Raw genomic sequence first — 12361 nt, forward strand, 5'->3', positions numbered from 1 at the left:
TCAGACACAACCATCAATGGGGGTCAGAATTCCTTCCCTCCACCATGAAGAAGAGATGCCAGACCCTACAATTCAACATGTGGCCAAGATGGCACCAGAGAGACCTGACCTCCTTACTTCAGGGCTTAGGTACCCTGAAGCCACTAAAGGAAGGGCACAAAAAAAAAAAAAAACAAGAGAGGAAGGCTGCACTTCTCCACACACAACCACAAAACCCATGTTCTGGGCCTGCATAGACTGAAAGTGCCAGCTAAAAGCTTGACAATGACTGGGAGCCGGCTCCAGAGGCCTGCTTTGGGGACTGGCCTCACCCAAGCCACTTCAGGAGAAACAGACCTTATTTCTCCACACTGTCCCTCACCTGTATCCATGCCCTGGGCCTGCCAAGATTGAAAGTGCCAACTAAAAGCCACCTCCGGAAGCCTGGTTTGGGGACTGGCCTGGCCCAAGACACTGTAGGAGAAGCAGACCGTATTACTCCACACTGTCCCTCACCTGTATGCATGCACTGGGCCTGCCTAGACTGAAAGTGCCAGTTATAAGCCACCTCCGGAAGCCTGGTTTGGGGACTGGCCTCACCAAAGCCACTTCAGGAAGGACACAAACCAACACAGAGGGGCAGGCAGGCAAAAACCCATACTCATGCCATGGCCCTGCCAAGACTGAAATCAGCACCAGCTAAAAGCTCTGCACTGACTGGGAGCCAGCTCCAGAAGACTGGTTTGAGGCCTATCCTCACCGAAGCCAACTGGGAGGCAGACCGCACTACTCCACACACTTTCACAAACACCCCACAACCATGGCCTGGGCCTGCCAAGACTGAAAGCACGCTAAATGCTCAACACTGACTGGAATCCGGCTCTGGAGGCCTGGTTTGAGGCCTTAGGCTCACCAGAGCCACTTCAGGAAGGGCACAAACAAGAAAACAGGAGAGACAGGCCACGCTTCTCCACACACTTTCACAAACATCCCACCACCATCCCAAGGCCCCACAGGGCAGGAAGATTGGCTAGCTCTGCTTGTCTTCCAGAGTTGCCTCAAGATCAGCCCAGTGCACCTGGGTCTGGCCTTCTCCACACACAAGCAGCATCTACACACAGTCAGCATTCCTCCAGGCTTCCCCACACCGAAAAGCTGCTGGTGCAAAATGGGATGGGTGTACGGAAGCCCAGCCCAACCACCGACCACAGTAAACATGACCAGCTTTGTAAGCCCAAAGCCAAAGATGGGACTCCCAGAGAAAGGAGCTTCTGGCAGGCCCATTTGTTCCCCCCAGAAGTGACCTAAACCAGTTCAGAGCTCAGGCCACACCCCTTGGCTTCTAACTTTCTCCTCCTTGCCCTTCCCCTTTTGTGCTCTGATGCCCCATAAGCACCTCTACCTTGCTGGCTCTTTCCCTGCCTCTCTCATGCTGGGATGCTCCATAAGCCTAGCTCCTTGACCTTCTCCACTTTGCCCCTCCCCTCTCGTACTGTGATGCCCAAATAAGCCCTGCAACTCTACCTTCCTAAATAAAGTCAGGGGGCAGGATAATAGGAAGCTGCTATTCCCAAGCACTGGACTGATGGGTTCAGTCACCTATAAGGGAAGTGCTCACACCTGTCTCCAGGAACACAGGCACAACCATCACCTGGGGGTCAGAATTCCCTCCCTCCACCATGAAGATGAGATGCCAGACCCTACAATTCAACATGTGTGTGACCAAGATGGCGCCAGCCAGACCTGACCTCCTTACTGCGGGGCTTGGGCACCCTGAAACCACCACAGGAAGGGCACAAGCAAGCAAGCAGGGAGGCGGGCCCCGCACCTCCACAGTCACACCCACCCCACGCCCCAGGGCACACCTGACAGGAGGTTCCACTTCATGGGCTTCGCTCAGATCGTCTCCCAGAGTCGCCTCAAGGTCGGCAGGCGCGGTGCTCCCGGGTTGCTCTCCATAGGCCTCGGCTCCGCAGACCTGGGCTCCGCAGACCTCGGCTCTCCTCCCGCCCACAGCTGGGCCACCCGGCCTCCATTCTCCGCAGGACGGGGGCTCGAGCCTCCTCTGTCGGCAGGCCCCGGGCTCACCTCCTGTCCTCCGTCCTCAGACCCGGAAGGCTCGCTCTCCTCCCTGCGGGTCGCCCCTGTTGCAGCTCAGCTGCACGAGGCTCTCCTGGCAGTGGCTTTCCCCCGCCCCTGCTCCCTTTCCCGGAAGTCCCGCCCTCGCAGGGTGGAGTCGGAGGTTCCCGTCCCTCCACTTGAGGCAGGGCCTCTTCCCATGCTCTGCAGCGGGGCGGGGCTGTGTGGAAGGTATGGGCGGGGCTGTGAGGCCATGAGGGGCGGGGCCGTGGAGATGGTATGGGGAGGGGCCTTAACGCCACCAGGGGCGGGGGCTGTGAGGGCACTGTGGGGCAAGACTGAGACGCTGTCAGGGGCGGGATCTCCACATATGGGGTTAGGACTTTCGACCCTTGACCTGTGCAAATGCACTTGTCCAGGCCATCACCATCGCCATTGCTCTCAGGGCCGCATACTTGGGCCTGGCATTCACCCTGCGGGGCCTCGCCCTGAGGCGGGGCCTGGCCCTCAGACCAGGACTTCACTGTCTCCAGCCCTGCCGCTGAGACGCAGCTCATCTCTGGCCTACAAGTGCGCATGCATGCACAGGGAGGTGAGGACACAGGGCTCCCGCGTGCACGCGCTCCACCCCCACCCAGCCCTCGTTGCCACCCGCGGGAGTTCAGTGTTCCCGCGCATGTGACAGAAGGGGCTGGTGATGTCACGGGTGGCACGTGTGGGGAGGCGTGTGCATCAGCAACGTGCCAGCAGTGCCCTGACCCCTAACACAACCCCGCCACCCTCGCTGCAACCCAATCCCACCCCAGACCCAGGCCCAGGCCCCAGGATGGACAGGAAAGTATAGATGAAAACTTGACACAGACTTGAACAGAGGCCAGGGGCCTGGGCAAGGCATGAATTATCCAGAGCAGGTTCTAATGGGGGCCATCCACACTGTTCTACCTTGAGCTATAGAGACAGAACCTCTATTCATGATTCCAAGATTCCAGGCTCTACACATTTTATTCTCACACTCTGTGCATCTTCTCTCCAAAATGCCTACAAAGGCTTGAAATCATGAAAACCAAAGGCGGCATAAAAACAACCAGGGCTAAGAGCTGAGGTACTTGCCTAGCTTGTGGAAGGCCCTGGAACACAATACCACTGGAACTCAAAAAAAAGAAAGTGAAATACTTTTGCATGCCTAATAAAATGTGGCTCACTCCTGTCAACCTAGCTACTCAGGAGGCTGAGACAAGAGGATCCAGGTTCAAAGCCAGCTCAGGCAGGAAAGTTCATAAGACTGTTATCTCCACTGACCCACCAGAAAACCAGAAGTAGTGCTGTGGCTCAGGTGGTAGAGCACTAGTCTTCAGCTGAAGGCCTTGAGGACAGAACCCAGGCACAGAGTTCACACCCCACATTTGGCAAAGAAAAAAATTTTAAATAAAGGTTTAAAAATAAATGTGTGGGGCTGGGGATATAGCCTAGTGGCAAGAGTGCTTGCCTCGTATACATGAAGCCCTGGGTTCGATTCCCCAGCACCACATATACAGAAAATGGCCAGAAGTGCCACTGTGACTCAAGTAGCAGAGTGCTAGCCTTGAGCAAAAAAGAAGCCAGGGACAGTGCTCAGGCCCTGAGTCCGAGGCCCAGGACTGGCAAAAAATAAAACTAAATAAATAAATAAATAAATAAATAAATAAATAAATGTGTGTAAGACCTATATGATAAAAATGAACATCTATTTTTGGCCAATCCTGGAGCTTGAAGTCAGGGTCTAGGCACTGTCCCTGCGCTTCTTTTGCTCAAGGCTAGTACTCTACCACTTGAGCCACAGCACCACTTCCTGCTTTTTCTATGTATGTGGTGTTGAGGAATCAAACAAAGGGTTTCATGAAAGCTAGGGGAGCACCCTACCACTAAACCACATTCCCACCCCCAAAAATCTTTTTGTGCTGGTCCTGGGGCTTGAACTCAGACATGAGCACTCTACCACTTGAGACACAGCTCTGCTTCTCCTAGAGGTTTGTTGTTGTTGATTGGTGATAAAGAACCTCATGGACTTTCCTACCAGGGCTGGTTTCGAACTGCAATCAACAGAGCTTGGCCTCCTGAGTACATAGGATTACAGGCATCTGGCAAAAACATTTTCCACACATCCCCTCCACCCTAACCGCTGTGCCCTATGCAAGACCTGAGGGTCTTGGGGTTGATGTTCTAATAACCAAGATTTGTTAGGGTCCACTGAGCCCATCCTACATTGGACTGGACACCTAATCCAACACCTACCATTCCAACGCTCAGCACTTAGGCCTCTCCTCTGTTGAGTGGGATCAGAACCATGGCTGATGGAAGGAAAAACAGGAAAAGGACATTAAGACCACACTTTCTGCTCCTGCCTTCTGCTACCTCCATCCAGCTCCTAATGGGACAGATCTCACGCCAGGCCTGGGGGCTGTGATGATCCACCACGACTCAATATAAATGTGCTTGCCTGGCTGGTGAGGCATGCTCCAAAAACTAGACAAAATACTTTGGTATGCCAAGTAAAATGTGGAATAAACCAGAGAGGCAGGCTGAACTTCTCCACACACTTTCACAAATACTCCCACAACCATGTCCTGAGCCTGCCCAGACTGAAAGCAACATCTAAAGTCTCTGCAGTGACTGGGAGTTGGATCCAGAAGCCTGGTTTGGGCCTGTTATAATGTAAATTATAAGAGAAACCACATTTTTAAGAATCCAATCTTGCAGTCTATTAAAATGCTAGCAGTCTATGGGCAGCCAATTGTTACAAAGGCCTGCTGTCCCCAAATATATTTATCACTGTTAGGAAACAGGCCAGAGAAGAAAAAAAAAACAAAAACTATACTAACAAACCAATTGAGCTCCAAGAGCTGATTTGGAACACCATGTTGACCAGAGATAAGCCAGGAGACAGGACACAAGATGCAACATGGAGATGTGTGGTATGGTGTAATGGCACCAGTGCTTGTCTGGGCCTAAATAAGGTAAAGTCAGGGGACAGAGTAATAGGAAGCTCCTATTCCCAAGCCCTGGACGGACAGGTTCAGTAACCTATAAGGGAAGTGCTCACCCCTGTCTCCAGGAATTCAGGCACAACCATCACCTGGGGGTCAGAATTCCCTCCCTCTAACATGAAGAAGAGATGCCAGACCCTACAATTCAACATGTGTGTGGCCAAGATGGCGCCAGCCAGACCTGACCTCCTTACTTCAGGGCTTAGCCACCATGAAGCCACTACAGGAAAGGCACAATGAACAAACAAGAGAGGAAGACCGCACTTCTCCACACACAATCACAAACACCCCACACCCATGTTCTGGGCCTGCATGGACTGAAAGTGCCAGCTAAAAGCTTGACAATGACTGGGAGCCGGCTCCAGAGGCCTGCTTTGGGGACTGGCCTCACTCAAGCCACTTTAGGAGAAGCAGACCGTATTTCTCCACACTATCCCTCACCTGTATCCATGCCCTGGTCCTGACTAGACTGCAAGTGCCAACTAAAAGCCAACTCCAAAAGCCTGGTTTGGGGAATGGCCTCACCAAAGCCACTTCAGGAAGGACACAAACCAACACAGAGAGGCAAGCAGGCAGGCAATAAAAACCCACACCCATGCCATGGGCCTGCCAAGACTGAAAGCACCGGCTACAACCTCTGCACTGACTGGGAGCCAGCTCCAGAATACTGGTTTGAGGCCTAGCCTCACTGAAGCCCACTTCAGGAAGGACACAAACGAGCAAACAGGAGAGGCAGGCCGCACTCCTCCACACACTTTCACAAACACCCCACAACCATGGCCTGGGACGGCCAAAACTGAAAGCCCGCTAAATGCTCAGCACTGACTGGAAGACAGCTCTGGAGGACTTTTTTGAGGAATTAGCCTCACCAAAGCCACTTCACAAAGTGTCCAAAGGAGCAAACAGGAGAGGCAGTCCATGCTACTCCACACACATTCACAAGCACCCCACAACCTGCCAGAAGGTTCGGCTTAGCTCTGCTTCTCTTCTGGAGTTGCCTCAAGGTGAGCTCTGTGCACCTGGGTCCGGCCTTCTCCACACACAAGCCACATTTGCGCTGCTGCCTGATGGGATGCGTGTACGGAAGCCCAGACACACCACCAAACCACGCTGAGCCTGACCAGCTTTGTAGGCCTGAACACATGTAGAGGACCCTCAGAGAAAGGAGCTCTTCCTAGCTACCTGGCAGGTCTGCTTGTTCAAGGCCAACCCTATCCTGCTGTGATGTGCCATAAGCCCCGCCCCTGCACCTCTCACTTCCTCCCATTGCCTCTCCCCTCTTGTTCTGTGATGGCCCATAAGCCATGCTCCTTCACCTCTCACTTCCTGTCTCTTGATCTACCTCTTTCATGCTGATGCCTCATAAGCCCCGCCCCTGCAGCTCTCACTTCCACCCCCTTGCCCCCTCCTTTCCCCTCCTTTCCCGTGCTGTGATACCCCATGACCCTGGCCCCTTTACCTATATCTTCCAGACTCTTGCCCCGCCCCTCTCATGCTGTGATGCCGCAAAGCCCCACCCCTGCATCTCAGGCCCCACTCCTCCACGCACTTTCTCAGCCACCCAACAACTGTGGCCCGGGCCTGCCCGAGACTGAAATCACCGGATAAAAGCTCTGCACTGACTGGAAGCAGGCTCTGGAGGCGTGGCTTGAGACCTAGCCTCACCAAAGCCACTACAGGAAGGGCCCAAACGAGCAAACACAAGAGGCGGGCCTTGTTCCTACACACACTTTCACAAGCACCCCACACCCATGCCGTGGGTATGCCTCCAGAAGCTCGGCTTAGCTCTGCTTGTCTTCCGGAGTTGCCTCAAGGTCAGCTCGGTGCACCTGGGTCCGGCCTTTTCCACAAACAGGCCGCATCTGCGCATGGTCAGCGTTCCTCCAGGTTTCCCCACACGGAAAAGCAGCTGCTGCCTGATGGGACAGGTGTACGGAAGCCCAGACCATGAAACCACGCTGAGCCTGACTGGCTTTGTAGGCCAAAACCCAAAGATGGGACCTCACAGAAAGGAGCTGAGTGACTGGCTTGTCCCAGGCAGAACCGAGGTAGTGCCAGGGCCATGCCCCTTGACCACTTACTTCCTCCTGGTTTCCCCACCGCTGTCATGCAGTGATGCCCGATATGCCCCACCCCTGTACCTATCACTTCGGGGCCCTTGCCCCTCCTCTCTCCTGCATTGAAGCCCAATAAGCCATGCCCCTTCACTTCTACTTTCCTAGCTTTTGCCCCACCTGTCTCCTGCTGTGACACCCCATAAGCTCAACACCATAAGCGACCCCCTGGCCATGGCCTGGGCCTGCCAAGACTGAAAGCAACAGCTCTACACTGACTGGAAGCCAGCTTTAGAGGCGTGGTTTGAGGCATAGCCACACCACCTAAGCCACTTCAGGAAGGTCACAAACAAGCAAACCGGAGGGGCAGGACACGATTCTCCACACATTCTCACACCCACCCAACAACCATGGCCTGGGCCTGCCAAGATTAAAAGCACCAGATAAAAGCTCTGCACTGACTCGAAGCAGGCTCGAGGCCTGGTTTGAGGTCTAGCCTCACCAAAGCCACATCAGGAAGGGCACAAACAAGCAAACAGTAGAGGCAGGCCGCTCTTCTCCACACACTTTCACAGCCACCCCACACCCAAGCCCTGGGCCCCACCTGCCAAGAAGCTCAGCTTAGCTCTGCTTATCTTCCGGAGTTGCTTCAAAGCCAACTTGGTGCACCTGGGTACAGCCTTCTCCACACACAAGCTGCATCTGCACACGGGTCAGCATTCCTCCAGACTTCCACACAGAAAAGCCGATGGTGCCTGATGGGATGGGTGTACAGAGGCCCAGACCCACCACCAAACCACAGTGAGCCTAACCAGCTTGTAGGCCCAAACCCAAAGATGGGGGCTACTGGCAGGACTGCCAGTCCCAGGCAGAACCAACCTACTCCAGTGCCAAGGCCACGCCCCTTGACTTCTCACTTCCTCCTGCTTTCTCTGCCCCTCTTGGGCTGTAAGGCCCCATAAGGCCCACCCCTGCACCTCTAGCTTCCTTGCCCTTGCCCCTCCCCTCTCCAGCTGTGATGTCCCATAAGCTCCAGGCCTGCACCTCTAGCTTCCTGGCTCTTGCCCGGCCTCTCTTGTGCTCTGAAGCCCCTTAAGCCTTGCCCCTCAACTTCTAGCTTCCTGACGCCCCACCTGCGAATCTGCTGCCCTGCCTGCCTAGCAGTAGGCCTTTGCTCCACAGTCCACAAGCCTTTGCAGGACAGTCCACAAGCCTTCAGGGTCTCTCCTGCACCTAGAACTATTGAACCCACTGGCACAAGCAGGCTTAAGGGGACACCTGCTAGGGACAGCGGCTAGGGGCATCACATGGCCACTTCCATTCATCCCACATTACTGTCACAATCAGACTTGGCAGATAAGGGGGCCAGGGAAGGGAGAACAGAGAGGAAGACAGACAAGACCAGAGCTCAAAACAAGAGGGCTGGGGATATGGCCTAGTGGCAAGAGCGCTTGCCTTGTATACTTTAAGCCCTGGCTTCGATTCCCCAGCACCACATATACAGAAAATGGCCAGAAGTGGCGCTGTGAGTCAAGTGGCAGAGTGCTAGCCTTGAGCAAAAAGAAGCCAGGGGGGCTGGGGATTATAGCCTAGTGGCAAGAGTGCCTGCCTCGGATACACGAGGCCCTAGGTTCGATTACCCAGCACCACATATGCAGAAAACGGCCAGAAGCGACGCTGTGGCTCAAGTGGCAGAGTGCTAGCCTTGAGCGGGAAGAAGCCAGGGACAGTGCTCAGGCCCTGAGTCCAAGGCCCAGGACTGGCCAAAAAAAAAAAAAAAGAAGCCAGGGACAGTGCTCAGGCCCTGAGTCCAAGGCCCAGGACTGGCACAAAAAAAAAAAAAAAAAGAATAAGCAGGCTGGGTTTTTATTGATGTTTACTCATTATTCCGTTTTCCAGGTAGAAGGGGGAAATACCTTTTTTATCACATGGGTCTCTGTTAGACCTTTACAGCAATCTACTTGGTGAAGGATGAATTTAAATTAAAACATTCAATCTTCTCCTGACTTCATCAACCAGTATTTCTTTCAAAAACTTAAAACAGAGAGACAGGCAAACAGCCATGGAAAACAGCGGCCAGGAATTCATAGACAACAAGCGCTATCTTCACAAAAACCTTCCATCCAAGATTAGTTTATTTGGAGCTTCATGCACCCTCATAAACTACAAAAATGAAAGAAAAACCTGGACTCTCCCTCTCCCTCCCCGCCTTCTTCCGTCCCTCACTCTGACCTCATCCCTGCTTGCCCAAATAATACTCTAGAAACAGAGTAAGGAGATCTTTAAAGATGAAATTCATGCTGGAAAACACAGAGACAAAATACACACACACACACACACACACACACACACACACACAGACAAAATGAAGCCAGAAGACGGGCTGTGGCTCAAGCAGTGCAGCACAATCTTAAGTGGAAAAGCTAAAGAACAACACCCAAGACCTAAATTCAATCCCTATTAACAGCACACACATACACACACACACAGAATTAAAAATAAACAGTTTCACACGTTTACATATCACACCTGTCATTTCCTAAGTAAACAGCAGAGGGCGTCCTAGCACTTGGGACAGTGCCATAGAGCCCCACTGACTCTGTATGGACAATTTCCAAAGGTTCCTACTGATATCTTCTCTTGGGTGCCTTCTCATTACCACAAACAGTGCAGCACAATCTTAAGTGGAAAAGCTAAAGAACAGCACCCAAGTCATAATTCAATCCCTATCAACAGCACCCACAAAGAGAATTAAGAGGGAAAAGAAACCACTGTTCCACACATGTTCACGTCACACCTGTCATTTCCCAAGTAAACAGCAGAGAGCGCCCTACCACTTGGGACAGCGCCAGAGAGCCCCACTCGACTCTGTAAGGACAATTTCCACAGGTTCCTACTGATATTCTCTTGGGTGCCTTCTCATTGAAGCACTGAGGGAGTCAGAGCATAGGGCAGAGTCCAACTATTGGGGAAATACCGAAAGGCAGAACGAATGGATCACAGCATAAGATATGTTTTAATTCTACAATGGCTTCCCATATTTTAGACTGAGAATGTAGAAATTAACAAAATATAAAAGTCATTCAAAAAGACTTGGCTAGCACGTGAGTGGCCAGGATTCAATAGCCAACCCTAAAATGAGGTTTAGAATGTAGAAATGGTAGATGAACTCAGAACTACTGTACAGTTTCCTTAGTAATGCCTAAAATACACTATGGAGATTCAACAATCATTTACATGTCTTTCCTTGTTCACATCTTTGGATTGTGTCTCTCAGGTCATTCAGTGGTTTATCATAAATTTATTGAATCTCCATTCTTACAAATTAACGGGTGTTTTTTCTCTGGAGAGTTTGGCAGCATATCTTGGGTGCTTTGGAGATTTTAGCAGCTTGTCTTGAAAATCTTAGGAGGTTTGTACTGATTTCCTTTAAAGCAGTTCAACTTATTGGACTTTTCTTTGATGGCTAGTAGATTTTCTGTCACCCACCATAGCACCTACTCATCTCCAGGCTTCAGCTTTGTCCAACCCAAACATCACAGCAACCTTTCCTGACATCTTCTGTTTACCCTCTGAAGCTTCAGTGCTCAGTGGGTACCCGTAGAGGCTACACACTCATGGATGCCCTTGTACAGGTGTGCTCCAGATGGACAACATCTCCTTAGAGCCAGATACTGTGAGCCTACACCTCCATGTCTCCTGGGATGGGCATGGCGAGCCTCTCTGCACAGATTCAGTCACCCTCCAACACCAGTGGCTTCACACATGCTTTCATATACCCTAGCAACCCCACAGGTGAGCAGGACTCAACAATCAAGTTGCCCCATGCTCTGTTGGTTGGTTGCAGCCATCTGGTGTGCCTTGAAGATCATGAGTTAAAGGCCACACAGTGAAACCCTACCCCCAAAAACCAAAAGAAAAAACTTGTTCAACATCATTACCCATGAGGGAAATAAGAATCAAAACCACAAGACATCTCTTCAGAAACAGAAAAAAACATGTAAAAATGATTAAGTATTGGTGAGAAAAAATAAAGTGGACATTGTTCATAGAAATGCAAAATTGTGCAGCAGCTGCGGAAAATAGTTTGGCACATGTGAAACAAAAGCTAACACTTGAATTTCCATAGGATCCAACAATTGTATTCCTTCAAATACTGACACAAGTGAAAACATTCACACAGAAATATGTGAATAGATAAATGTGTAGCAGCATTATGCACAACAGCAATTCAATGGAAACAAGCAATGTATCTAGGACAAATAGACACACAACATGGGCAGTGTGCATCACTGAAGTGTTCAAGTCCTTCTGTATCATGTGAACTTTACTTCTGTGTTCCCAGAATACTCTTAGGATGAATTCGCTTCCCATTGTTACTCATATCTGACACAAATGAGATTCTTTCTCCCTCTACAAACTATGGAACCAATAACAAAACCAAGAGATGGAGAATTTATACTTCAGCCAGAAAATAGGGAAAATCTGTGGTAGAAACAGAGACCCCATTTCTCATCTAAGACTCATTTAAGACTAAGGTTAAAAGAGACATTTTAACTGAGTAGGATCATAACATTCATAACTTTTTTCAGGAAATGAGTAAACAGCCAGTCCATGTGGCATCCTATATGGCTATAAAATGCGTGTTGCCACATCTTCTGCATCCTGCCTCATGGGAACAAAGGAGGACACAGGTGTCTGTGTGGCTGCCTAGATGGGGATCTTGTCTGAAACAGAGCACTGGCTAACACAGGATAACTCCAGGAAGTTAAGTCATTTGCCTGGTGACACCATGGTTCCTCCTCAGCATAGCTTCCAAGTCCCTCCACAGCCCAGTGCTACCTGGAGCATGGCCAGCCAGAGTCTGCATTTTTGTGTCCCAGACACCTTGTTTACTCAGCTCCTAACATAAACCCAGTGACCATCTTTTCATGCCAGGTCCTTGTCACCTTCTCCCTGATACCTCCACACATGACTGTGATTACAGTGCTCAGTGTCCCTGACCTACAGTGATGCCAACTTCAGAATGGTTTCTGATGGTTGTCATCTCTCAATAAATGGAAATCAGTGTTCTCTCAGCACCAACCATGGGCAAGTGTCCTGCTCAAAATAATGAAAGACTAACAACAACCCGCTATGTATGTTTAATCCCACATGTAGAAGGGAAGATGAAGTCCAGGTGAAGTGACCCCTGATGCTGTAATTGCATAGCCTCTTAGTGCTTAA

Source organism: Perognathus longimembris, chromosome 4 (assembly GCF_023159225.1).
Source record: "Perognathus longimembris pacificus isolate PPM17 chromosome 4, ASM2315922v1, whole genome shotgun sequence".
NCBI lineage: Eukaryota > Metazoa > Chordata > Mammalia > Rodentia > Heteromyidae > Perognathus > Perognathus longimembris.